The sequence below is a fragment of the Amblyomma mixtum genome, chromosome 3 (genome assembly GCF_055824585.1).
Source record: "Amblyomma mixtum isolate Tamu chromosome 3, ASM5582458v1, whole genome shotgun sequence".
In the NCBI taxonomy this organism is placed as follows: domain Eukaryota; kingdom Metazoa; phylum Arthropoda; class Arachnida; order Ixodida; family Ixodidae; genus Amblyomma; species Amblyomma mixtum.
In genome coordinates, this window is record NC_143014.1 from 433,063,505 (window position 1) to 433,080,935 (window position 17,431).

The window sequence follows — 17,431 nt, forward strand, 5'->3', positions numbered from 1 at the left end:
GCTATATCTCATGCTTTCGCCTTCACAGCATGTCAGCAGTCCTAAGTGCCCTCCGTAATTTTTTTTTTTAGAGACTTGATGTAGCTTATTCGTTGTAAAACCCTCGTTCGCCATCACTGCACCTTTCTTACGTCGCTTTCAGCGAGTGCAGACGGCGACGGAGTCAGGCTGATGGTGTACCGTGTAGGTGTACTGTCGGAACGCCAGCGTGATAGCCGACACTCGCCAGGAGCTCGCGCGCCGCGTCGCTTCTTTTTTGTTTGTGCATGCATCCGGCCTATCCGACACCACGAACTCTCGTTCCCGGGCGAGGCGCCCTGGTAGCCTCGCTCCCATGCGCAGTCCGTGAGAAGCCCGCCAACACACGGGCTGGTGTGACGTCACACGCGTCTCGTCCCGTCCTCACCTTTCGACGGCATGCATCCAAACAGAGGGAATGGCTGATCCGTCCTGCACCCATAGCACCCGCGCCTGCGATCGAAAAGTATGGGGGGTTGTACCAACTTGTGCAGGACGACGAACACAAGTTCAATCATGAAATGTTCGGCAACCCAGAAGCACAACAAATGCAAAGAAAATAAACATGCGTGAGTAAATTTTTAGAACGCACTGGGGCCGGTAAAAAAACGGTATCTGACAAATAGTAGGTCTCTTCAACATGGCTGCCCTAGCTGGCTGCACCAGTTCCGTGAAATATCGAGGCGGCGCGCCGCGAGAGTGCGCCGCCAGTTCAAGTTGCGCTTAAAGATGTCTGCTTCTTTCGCGAAAAAACTGTCAGCATTTCAAATGGTCCTTGCACCGAATTAAGGACGGTCATCGCCAAGTTCATGCACTTTCACATACCATGAGTAACTTTCACATACCACGGGTCGGGAAAACGGTGTGAATTGCTCACAAGTTGCCTAGTTTACTGATTTTTCAGTGCGTTAGCGATAAAACCTCCCATTTCAGATTTCGCCGATGTTTTGTAGGATGACTCCGGAAGGTGGCCTGCAGCTGCCACGTTGGGCTGGTGGCACTTGCCCAATGGGCTGTGGGCAAGTTGCCAGACGTCTTCTTGGCCAACTATGCAAAACACTCTATGGCTGCGGGTGGGCCTCGAACGCTCGGCAGCGCGAGCAGATCAGCTTCGCTGGCTACTGACTGTTACGTCACTTCTTTTCTCACACAGCTTCCACCCTCGCCGTTCGATGACGTTCTACGTCACATCAGCGGTAACTCAGGACGTGCCACGTCCGCCGCTTAAGAACGTGGGTGGCGCTGGTGAACACTCCAAAGGTTAGGTTATTTGTAAAACATAAATACCCCCGAAAGCAGAAGGTTTGACAGCCGTCGCCGTAGCTCAGCGGTAGAGCCCCGGACGCGTAATTCGGAGGTCGTGGGTTCGGATCCCACCGGCGGCATGTGGTTGTTTTTTCTTCTGCTTTTCTAATCAATTAGCTTTAAGCGAGAACATATTCAGCAATATTCTAAATTGATCAACACCACAAAAATAAATAAATTAATTAAATATCCCCTGTGCCCCTTGTTTTATGTGGCTGTTGGCTTCTGTCATTAAATTTGCTAATCCGACAGGGGTATAACCTTATGTAGGATGGTTGGTACATGGAGTCAGTACTCCGACATGGTCTAGTGGTTAGGATACCTGGCTCTCACCCAGGAGGCCCGGGTTCGATTCCCGGTGTCGGAAAGATATTCTTTTTCTCTTTTGCGTCTCTTTCTTTTTTATGTTGTAATGTAATATGATTTCCTTTTGGGACAAGCATACTGTGGTCACTATTGCGCTCAACGTGGCACAAAGTAACCAGGGGTGTTGATCACTGGAACTTTTTTTTTCGTGACCGATGTAGCTTTAACGCAGCGACAGACGTTTTCATAGCGTAGCGCGAACTTCAAAGGGTGGAAAGAAATATTGATAGCTATCTACTCTCGACCACCTAACGCGACCTCTTACCAAGCTCCTTCCGGCGAATAAAATGTTTTACAATAAAAAACCATACATCCCATGCAACTGCTGGGTTGTTTGCCCTGGGTGTGTGTTTGCCATTCCTGTTCCAGTAGCTGCACAGGGCATTAAGGCCTACTTGACCGAAAGTTTACTTCGGCGAATTTTGCGCTCAATATAGTGTGCATGTTATGAACAATATTTATGTTTAATATTAGGGCTGTGAAGCGTGTAATATTTTAGTTAGAAGCGTTCAGAAACCTCTGTAGCAGACGGCGCAGTCCCCTGGCAGTGTGTTGGACAACTAATAAACCTGACCGGAAATGACGCACTATTGAGACACCGGAATCGCCGGCTGGCCAGTTTCAGGCGTTCTGGAGTAAGTGAGTGCCCCTTGTAAGCCCTTCTTCTGGCGCGTTTCTGGTTGGTTGGTTTATGGAGTTTAACGTCCCAAAGCAACTAATGCTATGCGAGACGCCTTAGTGGAGGGCTCCGGAAATTTCAACCACCTGGGGTTCTTTAACGTGCACTGACATCGCACAGTACACGGGCCTCTAGAATTTCTCCTCCAAAGAAATTCAACCGCCGCGGCCGGGATCGAAACCGCGTCTTTGGCGCGTTTCTGGCTGTTTTCACTGCGAAGCTCATGGCCTCCGAGAAAAATTAACTGCTGGCATCATGCCGACTAAGTGCATGGCCGCAGAAAGGAATACGAGGAATGCGGAAAGCACCATGCATTCCTCTCGGCCACTGCCCTTCACACTCGATCTCAAAAGCTGGTGTCAGCTGACTGGAGCTTAGGTTTTAACGTGAATTCTCCTATCTTCTTCAAAAAAGATAATGATGGGTGACTGACGCTTCTGCCTCGCTTTAACCCCTTTTGTGGGTTGGGCTTTGTCAATAGACCTCTCAAAGACCTGACAAAGCCTGTCAATAGATACGTGTTTCTGGCCCAATCGGCAAAGCATGCCCCGAACCTAGAGGGTTATAACTGGGAGAAGAAAGGCTTCGAGGCGGCTCTAATCGGGAGAATAAAGAGGACGGGGGCTCGTCACAAGCTAGCTTAGCCTGCTCAGAAGCTAAAGTGGACGGCTTTGCTCATCGAGCAACGCCCTTTTGACGTCACGTTGTTTATACCAGGCAGAAGTCTAAGGAGAGGTCTGCTTCGTCTGAAAAGGAATCGACATGCACGCGTTTATTGCAGGTACAGCTCTGCCCAATGCTCAATAATGCGGTCGTGCACCGATTGTATCTGCTGCCTCGAAGATTTGCAGGCCGGGCTGAAAATCCTGGAAAGCTGCACGAGCGTTACTGAAAACGTCGAATTTCTTACTGCCTCACACCGTTCACACTTGAGGTCTATTACAGGAAGCTTAGCATTGCCTTGCGAGGCGCGTCTCCAAGACCTCAGAGACCTGAACGAATGTTAATTGAACGGTAATATTTTAAAAGGAAGACAACGCGTAATTTTGATCATATGTTCTGCATTATTACTCAGTCGATACAGATACTCTGCGTACCGGCAATCTGCGTGGTAGGCATATACGGTCGACTGGGGTCCGGTAAGCCTGTCCAGCTGTGTGGTTTGAAAAGATTAGAAAAACTTTTCCTCTTGCAGTACACGGGCTTTAAGTGATTCTAGGTAAATACAGTAATGAACGCAGAGCATAAGTTTTTGTTCATTTGAACCGGCATGTATTTTACAACGCGCAGTGGCTTGCCCGACCGAGGCGCGCAAAGATGAACCAGCCCACCATCGGCACCGCATTGATGCCATGGTCCCCGAAGAAAAAAATATTTATTTTGCAACAAATTGTGCTTCTGGCATATTCTTTCGCTGAACACAGCGCTTAATTCTTTAGAGCTCCATTTTTAGACATCCAGCTTTATTTATTGATTTACGTCGACAGCACCTGTTTCAAATTCCTATGCACAGGCAGGAGTACCTTTCGATGGGGGAGAAAAATGAGAAAGAAAAGGAGAAGGCAGGCCTTTTTTTTTATCAAGACAGTAACCATATTTCACGCACAGAATAGCGCATCTCTGCTGTTGGCACGCGCGTGTCCTCTCAAAAAAGACGACTTGATAATACAACAATTTTTTTCTATTTGGCTTCCATTTGAATATGCTTCCTTCCTTCGAGATGTCCGAACTTTGCACAAGCTGTAATCGAATACTGCCAAGAAAACAACGCTCACTAGCATTGCGGCGCGATCATCTTCGCTGAGGTTGAGTGAGGAGTTTTTACTAGAGCAAATAAAACACGTTTAAAACTTTTTCTGGGGCGTTTAATCCGATTTAAGATGTGTGTTTTCATATATAACCAGTATTTATTGCGCAAAGTACTGCACGCGCTACTGGTTCCAGCGCTTTGCACGAACCGCAACGAGCAGACGCTCCGAACCTGTCCGGACTCCAGTCTCAAACATGCGTCACTTCCGGCGGGCGGCAATGGTACACTGTAGCAATGGCGCCCGTTTTTCCAATTTTGGTATTGAAAACTGATTTTTGCGTGTCGCATATTAACTGCTTGAAACTGAACGTAATGTTTTGTGGGTAGCATGATACGGGGGTGTACTATGAAAAAAAAAAAAACAGCCTTTCTACGGTTTGCAAAATTTCGGCCAAGTAGGCTTTTAAGTGCTACAATTGAGTTGTAGTATTTTATTGTAGTAGTTTGGTGATCTCGTTTACTTTTGATAGTCTACATGGTTTCTGAACGTGATCAGCTTTATTTCGCTTATAGTGACGACTTGACTGCTGCTCACACGTGGCTCTTGTTGTCACATCTGCCGTAGTTCGTTTGAATGACCATTCTGCAAAAATAGGAAACTAGTTGCTTAGTCAGTACCCGTCCGTGAGTCAACACATTGTCGCGAATAGTCGGGAGCACCCTTGACTGCGACGGCGGTTGTTGTGCAACCCGGATTAGTCGTACAGAGGACCACTTATGCCACCCTTCAAGCTCTAAACCTCTTGTAATCATCTTTCATAACTCCTTTTGATCATTATGGAAGCTGTACAAGCTCTACTGTACGACTGACAAGCATCATGCAGCCTGGTTATTTATGGCAAAGACTGTACAGAGGGCAAAACACATGCCTAGAACAACCAAACTGTGTATTCCGCCGCTCCCAAAGCCGCTGGTACAAAGAAGGCAAAAATTGACGAATAAATTCTATGAGTTTAACTGCATATGTTTACATCCAGACGCGTGATCAGCCCGAAACAGGCTCAGAACGTGTTCTAGACATGCGTATTGCCCTCTGTACAAACATGAGGAAAACAGTGGCAAATCAGCACGATGCATAACAGGACACCCCTATAGACCAGATTCCTTTACCCTCACACGCAGGCTGCTGGCGCGCCCCTACTCTCGACACCAGTCGCCATCTATCGGCGCGTGCGGCCCGATGGACTGCGGATCGCGCCGGCGCCGCGCGTAGAATGCATGTTTACGTGTTTGCTTCTGTCGTTGTAGTGCTTCATCATAACGTATGAGGGTGTGTGTTGTGCGTCACTATACTCGCATTTTCTCTCTACCAGACAGTACTGCGGTTATCTTGCGCGCAATTAGTCGTTAATGTGACATCTCCGAGTTTTTTTCCGTTCATTTGGATGTAAGTGCGGCGAGGCAGTGCGCGTCTGTCTCGTTGTTTGTGCCCACCGTGATGATATTGATATTGATGATTAGCGCTCGTGTCCTGTCTTCACCTTTTCTGTGTCTCGTTTTTCGCGCTACGTTTTTCAATGATGATATTCTGCTGGCTCAGGATTCTAAACGCTGGCACCGCAGCGGCGACGTTGCTCCACCGAGCCGCTGGTGCGGCGGCGCTGCTCAGGGAAATTCTGGAATAGTATTGCAAACAGCAACGATTTTTCCCGCGGAGTAGTCGGCCAGGTAGCGTACGGACTGGAAACCGGCACTTCTAAGCAGATTTCTGGGCTGGCGTGTCGTTTGCTGCCTTCTTTTATGTGCGCTATCATCTATGATAATTTTAGGCACAGGAATGTGGGTTTATTGATTTGATTCAGTGGTGTAGTAACTGGATAGGCGAGCTGCAGACTGAAGGTTTTCCCGACGAAGCGCGTGTTTTCGATCACCTCCTTGCGCTGCTTGCTCTAGTTCCCATTAAACACATTTCATGCACAGGATTGTAAGCACGACCGCTAGCGATTTCAGTTGCTCTTTCCGCACGCATGTCATAGGGATCAAGGGGGGGGGGGGGGGGTAAAGGGTTTACCGTAGTGTCTTTCTGCTTTTGCTATCTACCTTAATCATAGGAAAATATGCGCGGTTTTAATGCATTCATTCACACTTAGCCAAACGCCTACGCAACGCTGTCACACGCGGCGAGAGCTGCCGAATAAAATGAACGCGACTTCGGACCTCAGAATTCGTGAAAGCTGGATTCGCTGCTAATATCTATTCAAGCTTTGATAATTGGAGCAAAATTACGTTTTTATGCACCAGGTTGCATAAACCATGACAAATTTAGTTTTTTGTTGGCGCTGCGACTCAGTTAAGCTCACAGCGGTAATTTGTTGATAAACTGGTGCACCACGCATGCGACAAGAAAGCCCTGTTTGTGGGTGGTACTTTGTGGCCGAAGGATTAAGAGTGCATGGGAATTGGAACTGCATGCTAGCCGCACACCTATAGTATAATACTTGATATTGAACAAAAAGTTTTTTTTTTCAGTGGAGCACCAAGACGGTAGCGATATAAGCACGAGCGCGTTCTAAGCGTCAGCACAATTCACGTGAATGTCATACTAAATGTCATTAAAACGCATCAATTTGCTCCCTTTGATAACGTGAATACTTCCTGCAACACAGCCACGCTGCGGAAGTATGCTCGGCAATGTTTTTTTAGCGCCCGAAGCGCGGCTATATGCAGGCGCGGCCGCGGAGCTGCCGCAGCCCCGCAGTCCCCAAAGAAACGCGCGCACCGCGGCGCACCAGTCGGCGGAAAATGGCCGCGCCCAGGAGCGGCTCTGGATTCTGGTCTATAGTCGGATACTGCTTAAGAACGAAGCGGCTTTTCCCGGTCAAAGAACCCGGAGGGCGTATTCAGAGGAAGGTGATCCTCGTTGCGATTGGCCAACCGAGAATAGACGTCACTGCTCTACTCTACGTCACTCTGTGGGGACTTTTGGGGAACACTGCGCTTCAACCGACAGGGAAAATCTCAACTCTTCTTGAAAATCCTTGCTCAATATCCCAAGGTATCCCAAGGTGCATTTCTTGCTCGCTTGTTTTTTTTTATTTTTTTGCCTTGAGCATGGAGACGGACACGTGCGATGGCGTTGCTTCAGCGGTTTGCGACAAGGCGTTCTTCAATACTAGTAATTTAAAAACACCCATCAAGGATATTCATGGGGAAGGACGCGGTTGTTGCTGCGACGCGTCTTTTCTTTTTCTCTTTCCTCTGATCTCTCTATCTGCACGCGGCAGCGGTGGTGGCTCGGCTCCAGCCAGTAGGCAGGCCCATGCATCCTTCTCCCAGTCACAACAGCATGTAGTAAGGCACGGCCGTTCTTGTGCGACTTACGTCTGAAGCATTTTGTCGCCCTTCGTGACCTGCGACGGCACCACGACTTCGAGGAAGAGGTGGAGAATCTAGTCTTCGACTCTAATAAAGGTAAGAAACGAAGTCTGCATGCACGCACGCTGTGATTAAAGCAATAAAGGGCCAAAGCGGGATGCAGTCGCGCGCTTAGATTACCGATTGAAAAGTTGCAGTTTATTGACTTTTCGAGTGCGCGCATTTTAAGTTTGTAAACACAGAGCGCGTTCTTTTTTTTTTTATTTACGGGCTTACACTCACCTGGGGAAACTTGCACGTGGTTTTGTGCACAAAAACTTGGCGATGACATGCACGTTTTTTAAATGAACCATGAAGATTTCAATGGGCTTGGTCTAGTGCGACAGATCTGCAGAGGTAGCCTTTGCGGGCATTCGAGTGAAATGTGAAACGTAACGTACTATAACCTTTGAAAGCCATGACTTGTCATAGTCATTTTGCACTTATTTGTAATGTAAGGTGTATAGTTTGTACAAAGTTTAGGTAGTCATAGCTTTGACTCCTAATCATTCTGAAGTGTAGCATGACTCAGCACTTTACTAGTAACATAAGGTGTGCAGAGTTTGTACAAAGTTGCGTAGTCATGCCTTGCACTCATGACTCGTCATTCTGCAACATAGCATGACTGTGCACTTTAATGCTTTGGCATTCTCGCTGGTAAGCAGTCTTATGTGTGTCTGCAGAATTTTTTTTTGGTGTCCTAGCTCCTCCATAAGCAAAGTGACAAGCAGTGCACTCTCTTTCATATTTAAAGTGGCCACTGCAGGAAAACTGGTCCTTGCAGCAGACTCGCTGCTACAGGCCTTGCTTATGCTTTGTTGCAGGCATCTGCAATGTCTCGACAGGACACACAACATTGTCGCGGCATGCACTGGCTTAGCAGCGCTGAAGCCATGGCAATCGCAACATGCAGAAGTGTGTAGGAAGAATGCCCAGCATTGTTCTGCCTTTAGAAGTCAACAGCGCTGACCTGAATTTGTGGTCAAAGGACAGGGCCATGTAAAAGGTTGCTGTGCAGGAATGAGTTTTTGCAGGGTGTAGTAAAATTGAAATACTTCCATGTAACAGTCCGTGTAATAACTTAACCTGAACTTAATAATTTTCTCCAAAAATTGTTCCCCATGCGCTATAGCAGGAAAAAACAGTAAGCGAATGACTGATAAATTTTTAACAATAAAAAAGCTGGGAAATGCAGTTTTGCACTGCAGGCAAAAGGCTAAAAATTTGAAGCTAAATCTGTGATTGTCATGCGCACTTGGCAGAGGCAGAGCGCCAGTAGTAGTGCGAGAGTACTGCATATGTGCCCACTCCATAGCACATGCATTTTTCATTAGTGTATGTAAAAAGTACAAACTTTAATTTGGCCTTGCTTTTCAAAAAATGAAAGTAGTGTGATACACAAAAAATTGACAGAGAAGTTTTGCCGAAATTTTATAAACGTGCAAAAGCAGAATTTCATGAACATTGCCTTGTCTTGTTACTTTACTGTTGGCTTTCTAAGGATGCCTTATGCCGTTATTCATGTGCTATCATTGTGTACACGTTTTTATCAAAATGGAGCCCACCTTTGTTCACGCCTCAATTTTTAAAAATTTCTTTTTAGTCATGAGAGGTCATGGACTTAACATCATATGTTGGCATCGTGTCATAACTATGTTGCAATGCTGCTGTGAGGCTGTGGTTGCTATGTCGCCGTTGCTATGCTCTTGGCACAAACCCACATACACATCGCAGGATCTTGCTCGGGGTTTACCGTTCGGAATTGTGCTTTCACACTAATAATTAACTAATACTATGTGGAGTGCTTAGTTATGTTTACAATCTTTCTGTTTCAGGATTTCGCGCCTGGAAAGACGGAGAAGAAAGCAAAACTTGCTGCCGTTTTATAGCTTCTACAGGAAAGAAGGAATGTGCACCAAGGGTTTTTAAACGCTACCTGCACTGCCACCATTCCGGCTCATACGAAGAGCTTCCTATAGAACAGCGCCAAAGGCAGGAAAAGGGGCAAGGAAGCTGCAAAATCAGCAAACACTGCTTTGCTACTCTAGAGGTCATGGAGAAAGAGGGCAAGGTATATGTAGTGTTTCAAAAGAAACACTACGGACACTTCAATGAGGCCTGCCACCAAAGGCTGTCCCAGGATGATGCCAGAGGGCTTGCAGGTTAGCCACTCCTCTTGTACAAAGCATTTGTGCATGCTGTGTTGACTGTACCGGAATGTGAAAACGTTTAGAAGCTACACTCCACCAACCTTTCATAAATGGGAGACGAAAGTGCAATAGAAATGTATTTTAGGGGGAAGATATTGCTCATTAACTCGAGTGATCATTTCAATGATTTTTATTCTTCTGCGATGCATCTATGGCACGAAAGAGGTGGGACAACACGAAAATGCCTATTGTAAAGTGGGAGAAGGCATGTCCCACAAAACGAGGGGGCTGAAGAAGTTATAGTAGGGCACAGCTTAAGAACCCAGTGGCCAATGCCCCTCAAAGGAAGCCTGCCATCCAATGGCGTCGACCGATTCTCATGATGTCATGGTTAATCCTAGGGGGTAGCACTGCAGGAGGGTGGCAGATGAAAGGGGATTAGTTATGGCTTTAATTGGGTTAACTGATGAAAATCAGCTGACGCCATTGACTGAGGGGGTCTTCTTTAAGGGCCATCTGCCACTTCGTTCTCGAGTTGTATCTGACTGTAGTGCAATTCACTTGAGCCTACTTGGTCGCATCGAAGGGTGAAAAACAATTGATCCACGGCACATTGCATGCACAGCACAGTCTGTACGAACTTCATGCCGTTTAGTTTAGAGATGCTTTGTGGAAGGGGTCCAGTCTTTCGAACTGAACATAATTAGGAATGTCGTCTAGCACTGAACTACTCCAATGTCTGTTCTTTTGTTTTTCTGCTGGTTTCATTGACTATCCTAGGTCTGTCGCTCAATCGGCTGACGTTGAACTTCATCCGTAAGAAGTCGGCTTGAGCTCTATGAAATGTGTCTTGAATGACTGACAGTTGCACTCGATGCTAGCCTCTTTTTTTGGCTGCCTGTCAAAAGCGTAGGCATTTTGTTGCTGATCAAAGCAACGCCACCAGTCTAATGGTTGTATAAGGGCCATGTTTTTTCTCATAAGACAGATCGTCTGCAGTGAACTTTCATTAATTAGAATTATTTGGCTGTTTTGGCACTTCATCAGTAACGCTCGCAGGAACGGCTGTGGTTTGAGTGTTCAGCTACTAAGCTGGAGCACCCGGGTTAGAACCCGGCTGCGGCAGCTGAGTTTCGATGGAGGCAAGAGGTGCCCACGTGCTGCGCAGTGTCAGTGCCCAAAGATCCCCAGGCGGTCGAAATTATTACGGAGCCCTCCACTACAGCACCTTTCTCTCTTTCTTCTTTCACTCCTTCTTTCCTTCATGGCATGGTTGAGGCAGTTACTGCACCATTTCCTTTCCTCAAAAACCACTAACATAAAACACAAGCCTGCACAAGAGTTGAAATCGCAAAAAAAAAAATGAACAAGCAGCATTTATATTTCAGTTTATGTATGACTGGCATGCCCTCCAATTGTCTCTGACTTAGCAGCAGTCATTCAGGTGTTGAAACTGAAACAGCATGAGAAAAATATTCACTTAGAAATTATTCACCTGGCGTAAGTGAATTCTACATTGTGACTCGTGCACACTATTGTCTTGTGCACAAGTCCAAAGAAACAAAGTTCGCGTTCAAAAATTTGGTGTCTCTACTCCTTTAAAGGTTGCTGTCAGGCGAATCGGTGCATTTTTTGAATATGCAGAATGAAATGGGACAGGATGAGAAGCACATGTCCTTATTATTTTCTTGTCCACATTTTCAGTGCTGTTATATTCCGCATTTATAACACGCTGTATATAACTTCCCTGTTTTGCATTGCAGTATGCAAGTTTAAACACTCAAGCTCATAAAAATAAAGTCCATCTGGCTTTGAAACAACCATTTTGTTGTGTGCTTTGCAGTGCCACAAAAGTGAAATGAAAGTAAGATGAACTGTGTGTCACCTGTGAAAAGGAACAAAGTGGAAGACGAAGGAATCCGACCAGAAGTATTTGTCACTTTATTACATGGCTGTAGGCAGATGAACCAGAGATGTTAACAGTTTTTTTCTGTACCATTTTCAGGCTGGTTAGCAGAAGGAGTGCCAGAAAAAACCATTGTGCACAACATCCGAGCAGCTACAAGTGGATCAAGCCCACGGATGCAACTTGTGACCACTAAGGACCTCCGTAACATTGCAGATAAGTTTAGGATTGGAAAAACAGAGCAGAGAGATCCAGACGATTTTAAGAGTGTTGAATTATGGGTCGAAGAAATGAGGGCAAAAAATGAGTCACCACTGTTGTATTACAGGAAGAAGGGTGACCCCAACAGTCATGATGGTGACTTTGAGCTAGCATTAATGACGTTCCCACAACGAGAGCTCCTTTATGAATTGGGGGCAGCGAAACTGTGCACTGACTCCACCCATGGCATAAATAAGTACTAACTCCAACTGACAACCCTGCTCACAATTTCTCAAGATGCCTTTGGTATCCCGTGTGCCTACTTGATTTCAAAAAGGGTGAACACGGGCACTGTGGTGAGGTTTTTCGAGGCCATCAAAGAAAAAAACACAATACCATGTCAGGCATTTATGTCTGATGATGCCCCTGTTTATGGCAGTGCATGGGAGCTGGTGATGGGTCCCTTGAAGAGTCGACTGCTTTGCAGCTGGCAGGTGCTACACAACTGGAGCACGCACCTGAATACAGTCACAAACAAGGACTGCAGGAGTACAACAAGGGACATGCTGCACACTCTGATGAAGTGGACAGATGAGACTGAGTCTCAACAGTTGCTCCCTGCACTTCTTGGTATCCACTCCAAAGAGCATCAGCTTAATTGCCTTTGGCTTTGTCAGAAATTTTGAGAAAACATACGCAAAGAGGGCATGTCAGTGGGCTTACTGCTATCGGCAGTACATTGGATTAACAACAAATAATCACTTGGAGTCAAGGCACTGAAGTACTCTCACTTTGGTGGCAAGGTAAATGGGTGATTGGATACATTAATCAAAGTACTCTTCAATTTCACATCCGAAAAACTTTACAACAGGTGTCAAAGGAGGAGCAGACCACCGCAAATCTGCCCTATTTAGGAAGCATAAAGTGGGGATTGAGCTTTCTAAGTCCAGTACTGAGAGAGTGGGAGATGGCCAGTGGCATGTAAAGTCGCAAAGTTTGGTGAACTTCAAGCACACAGTGGAAAGAACGAGCAAATCGTGCAGTGGCTGTGAGCTTCATTGTGAGCAGTGCGAGGCTTGCCACAACATGTACACAAGTACGTGTTGACCATGCAACGCATGTGCACATGTACAAGCACATGCATGCTGTTGCTATAATGGAGCTACACTTGTGTCAGATGCAGAGCAGCCAGAAAGTAGCATTTGACTGTGCTGGCATTTGTAGGCCCTGCCAGCTGAAGATGGCAGATTTCAGGTGAGGGATTAGGATTATGTTATGAGCTAGTTGGCAGGCTATTCTGACAAAGTGCTTTAGCATAGCAAGCTCAAGACACAGCAGGGAAGAGGAGTGTCATTTGCTAATTTTCTTGAAGCCCACATGGTCATGAGAAAGGTGCGCCATCATATCCCATATCAAGCAGCACCATTGACGGTACACTACAGGCCTCTGGTATTTCTTTTCTAGTCATTCCTTTTTCCCAAAACTTTCCTCCTAGGAATGGAGAACTCATCCCGCCACGGCGCCTCACTGGCTCTGGCGTTCTTAGACTGCTTACACGAAGGCTGTGGGTTTGATCCGGCCATGGCGGCCACATTTCAGTGGAGGCAAAATACAAAGATGGCCATGTGCTGTGCAAAGTCAGCGTGCATTAAAGGGCCCCAGGTGGTGTAAATTAATCCAGAGACCTCCATTATGGTGTCCCTCATAGCCCATGTGCCGCTCCCGAATGTTAAACCCGACAATTAAGAAATTGAGATATTTCAGGCCCCTCATTCCCTACTCAGAATCTGCTTGTGTAAGTACGCCCTCTCTGGCACTGCTCAACAGAGAACTTCTGACAATTGGCAAACATTTTTCATCTTCGGGAAATTAGTGCACTCATTTTCTTGTTCATACCTGCCTTGCATTCACTATAATTTTATTTCTTCGTCATCCCTGCTTGATTTCATTTTATCTGCATGTGATGCACTCATAGAGGCATGCGCTCTTCAATAATATTAGTATGAAGTGTCGCTCCATGCTGCATTCCTCTTTGTTGCGTCGTGCTGTCACAGTGCACCGCCCTTTTAGGACATCTTGAGAAAAACAGCGCTTGCAGACAAAGGACCAGAACAAGAAGGACACACAAAAAAAAAACAGCGCAGTTGTGTGTCCTTCTCGTTTCCTTTGTCTGCAAGTGCTGTTTTTCTCAAGATGTACCCCAACCAACTCGCCCAGTAACACACCTTGCCTTTTAGAACAGTTGAAAAAGTATTCTTGACAAAAGGCTAAGCCGTAGCTGTCATCTTGCACACTGAAAGCTGCAGCGCAAAACTACTATTCATCTTATTTTGCAAAGAGAATACTGCTGCAACAGAAAAACAGTATTACTCATTTTTCAGAACATTGCTGGTGCAATTTGTGACACGAACTTAAATTGCCATGGTAGAAACAGCCGTGAATAGCCTTCCCTGATATGATAAAGCACTTCATAAATGAACTTGCTTGGCTCTTACAGTGTCTCTCCACCAGCCTTCCAAGCAATGAGCCTTCTGTTGTGTGATGGGAACACTGTGCCAACTTTGTTGCCTAGAAATTCTAACATGCCCCTATTTGTTGAGAAGGCAGCTTAGATGAAACATATAGTGCCCAGTTAATGTCATTTATGAAAAATGCTTCAAAGCCCAACTGCAACGAAATTATAATTTGGCTAGAATGCCTGTTAAAGGGGCCCAGAAACACAATCTTAGTTAATTGTTTTGCCTGTTGATTGCATACAGTGAGTTATAATGGTGCTATTAGCATCGGTAATACCGCGTACATTCCGTTTTTTAATATTTTAATGTCCTCCCAAAAACAACTTCATGGCTCTGATGGTGTCGCCACACAGTGGCGGGTTTCTAGCAGCGGATATGACATCACCTGGCGCGAGCTTGATGACCGGACAAACAGTAAATATACTGCAAATTGTGTGAATAAATAGAGACACATTTTGTTACCTGTCTGCGTTTTATATTAGATCAACAAAAACAATTTGTTTGTCTTAGATAAAAGCCCTGCAAAGCAAGTAAAATAAAAATACACCACCAGGGGCGCTCTGGCATGGAAACAACGCTGCCAGTCTCACAGAGAGCAGGCAACCATGGACTACAAACTTCCGCGACGTGCTCTGGCTGGCTGTTTTGATTGGTTGCGCCAGGTGCCGTCATTGGGAGAGCGAAATAGGAGTGGGAAGCCCCGCCAAAATCGAGTTGAGGGCAGCGTTTTGTTTGCTTGTATTTTGAAATTTCTTCATTGAATAACTCCCGTTCCTGTGCATCGATTCCTGTAATTCTTTTTAAGTCAGCATCTGTGTGACATAAAGAACCCACCTGAAGTATAGCCGGTATTCCCCCAGGCTGTGTTTCGCAGCCCCTTTAATGTGCTGGGTGTGTCATAAAACTAATCATAACAAAGTTTCATGCTTCTGAGAAAACTGACACTGTTGCTACAAGTGTTTAAAAAGCTGTGTAGTAGACAACGTGGCATGTCCATATAGGCAGATACGGATACCCGAGTGCCATACGGCCTCATGTCTGGCCCATTGGGAATGAACAGATTAAGGACAGTGTAGAGTGAAAGGCTAGGGGCTAAAATGTGGCTTGGCAGTCATGGGTATGGTGCTGCGCCAAAGTTGTTAGGAATTTGTTTCAATCCTGCAGATGCTGATTTCTGTTTCCATTCCAGGTTTTTGTACACCATATTTACTTAAATAATGGATGCATTTGCATAATAAATGCTTTCCCTACATCAATCATCAAAATCTGGGGAAAGTTCAACTGACCACACCATGTTTTACACCATGTAATAAATGCACCAAACTTACCATTCTAATTTTTTCCCACAAGAAACTGCATCCATGATGCAAGTAACTGCAGTATTACAGGTTACAGAATGAAGCACTGTCAGCTGTATTATGTGGCCGCAAGACTGCCTGGCGCCATGTGAAGAGGAATGCTCCCAAGGCTCATCACATCACATTTACTCCAGTATCCACATATGGCACCCGTTTCATCCTGCACGTCACATTCACCTCGGGCTGGTGATAGCCTGCCAGCTAGATTAAGAATGTCACAAATAAAATGTCTACCTAACTGAAAACTGTGGTTGTATATATCGGAGATTTTTATTGACTTGTGGCAGTCTACCTGGACAGGTTATGGTAATGCAAGGCAGCCCATTATGCACAGCATATGAGTGCATAGGCGCCACAACTTCGCATCTTTTCCAAGGGTTCATGTTTTGCACTATTGGGTGTGACCCGACCCATCTTTCCACAATCCTCGCGTAGTTAATAATAAAGTGCTCCTAATCCTTTTTTGACAGTCAAAATGTATTTTCCTAGGCATATTGGCAATCTTCAATTTGTATTTCTCCACAGATTTGGTACTTCTGAGAAGTTGGACGGTCATTTTATAAATGATATATTTTTAATAAGCTAGCAGATACTATTCTTGATTTAAACATTTGCAGGCATATATACGCTGCCATTGTTTGCCTTGATAAATACTGTGTCCATTGTGTAATCATAGTACAAACACGTTAATTGATTCTAAAGGATGTTAATGCTGCTTAATTACGCTGTACAAGCCCAGCTGTGGCTTTGGAAAGCTGCCCTTCCTTGGACTCTGACATTAAATACAACTTGTACTTGGGAAGGACTAATCTTACTGTGAGTGTAACGACAAAATTAAACAAATTCCATTAGACGCTGGTATGACCCCGCCTGCGGCAGTTGTATTCCGATGGTGACACACAACAGGCCCACATGCTGTGCGATGTCGGAGCACGTTAAGGGCCACTGTTGGTCGAAATTACTGGATCCCTCCACTGTGGCGCCCCTCATAGCCCGAGTCGCTTTGGGACGTTAAACCCCATAAGCCAAAGTTAGCATTATGTTCCTGCCGGACCGAGCAGCCGCTGACAGGGTCAGACTGTACGAATGGGTACCATCAATCACTACGTGACACCCCCACTCCACTCACCCGATGAAATCCCATCCATCAGTGACACATCCACTCCACCCTTCGACTCAGATTTGCAACCGCTTGCCAACCGCCTCCTCCCGCCCTCTCTTCTTCCCTCTTCCCTGCAATTTCGTGAAGGTGGATTTCACTCCCTCCACTCTGTCACCTGAGGCTTCAGACCGACGGATTATTCCAACATGGGGGGTTCTGATGCTGATGCACTAAAATGATATTTTTGAAAGACAGCTACAGTTTGTTACATGTTAAGGAAAAGAGTACTCGCTGTACCATGCAAAATGCGAGATCATTCCCTGGTGTGCACACACTGCATCACAAGGAAGTATATTTGGCACCTAAATTGAAATGTGCAGTATAGCGAGCAGTTAGCAAGCACCAGGTGCTGTACACAGACACGAGCACAAAATGAACACGCTTATTACCAGGCCCTCTCTGTGCACCCTCCCTATACATAGTGCGAAGACTGCTTTTGAAGCTAAGGTTGGTCACATTGCAAAGAAATAAAGACAGCATGAACATGAGAACCGGACACACAGCACTGACAGAAATCTCGACAGTCGGTGCTGTGTGTCTGGTTCCCGTGTCGTCCCTTTCTGTTCGGCGACCAACCTTAACTAGAACAAACAACTTGCCCGAACC

General features: G+C 45.9%; 1 long non-coding RNA gene and 1 other non-coding gene across 4 annotated transcripts; both read left to right on the forward strand.

Annotated features, from left to right (window-relative positions):
• The first annotated feature begins 1,618 nt into the window (after positions 1 to 1,618).
• TRNAE-CUC (transfer RNA glutamic acid (anticodon CUC)) lies at positions 1,619 to 1,690 on the forward strand. The gene has a single exon. It is a non-coding gene; the product is annotated as a tRNA-Glu (tRNA).
• Positions 1,691 to 7,009: 5,319 nt separating this feature from the next.
• Positions 7,010 to 15,908, forward strand: LOC149358132 (uncharacterized). Of its 3 annotated transcripts, XR_016291930.1 has the most exons (4): positions 7,035 to 7,589; positions 9,368 to 9,694; positions 11,526 to 11,611; positions 11,688 to 15,908. It is a non-coding gene; the product is annotated as an uncharacterized LOC149358132 (long non-coding RNA). The 3 variants fall into 3 exon arrangements; XR_016291929.1 differs by lacking the exon at positions 11,526 to 11,611 and having other exon boundaries at positions 7,043 to 7,589; positions 11,688 to 15,632; XR_016291928.1 differs by having other exon boundaries at positions 7,010 to 7,589; positions 9,368 to 15,908.
• Positions 15,909 to 17,431: the final 1,523 nt, after the last annotated feature.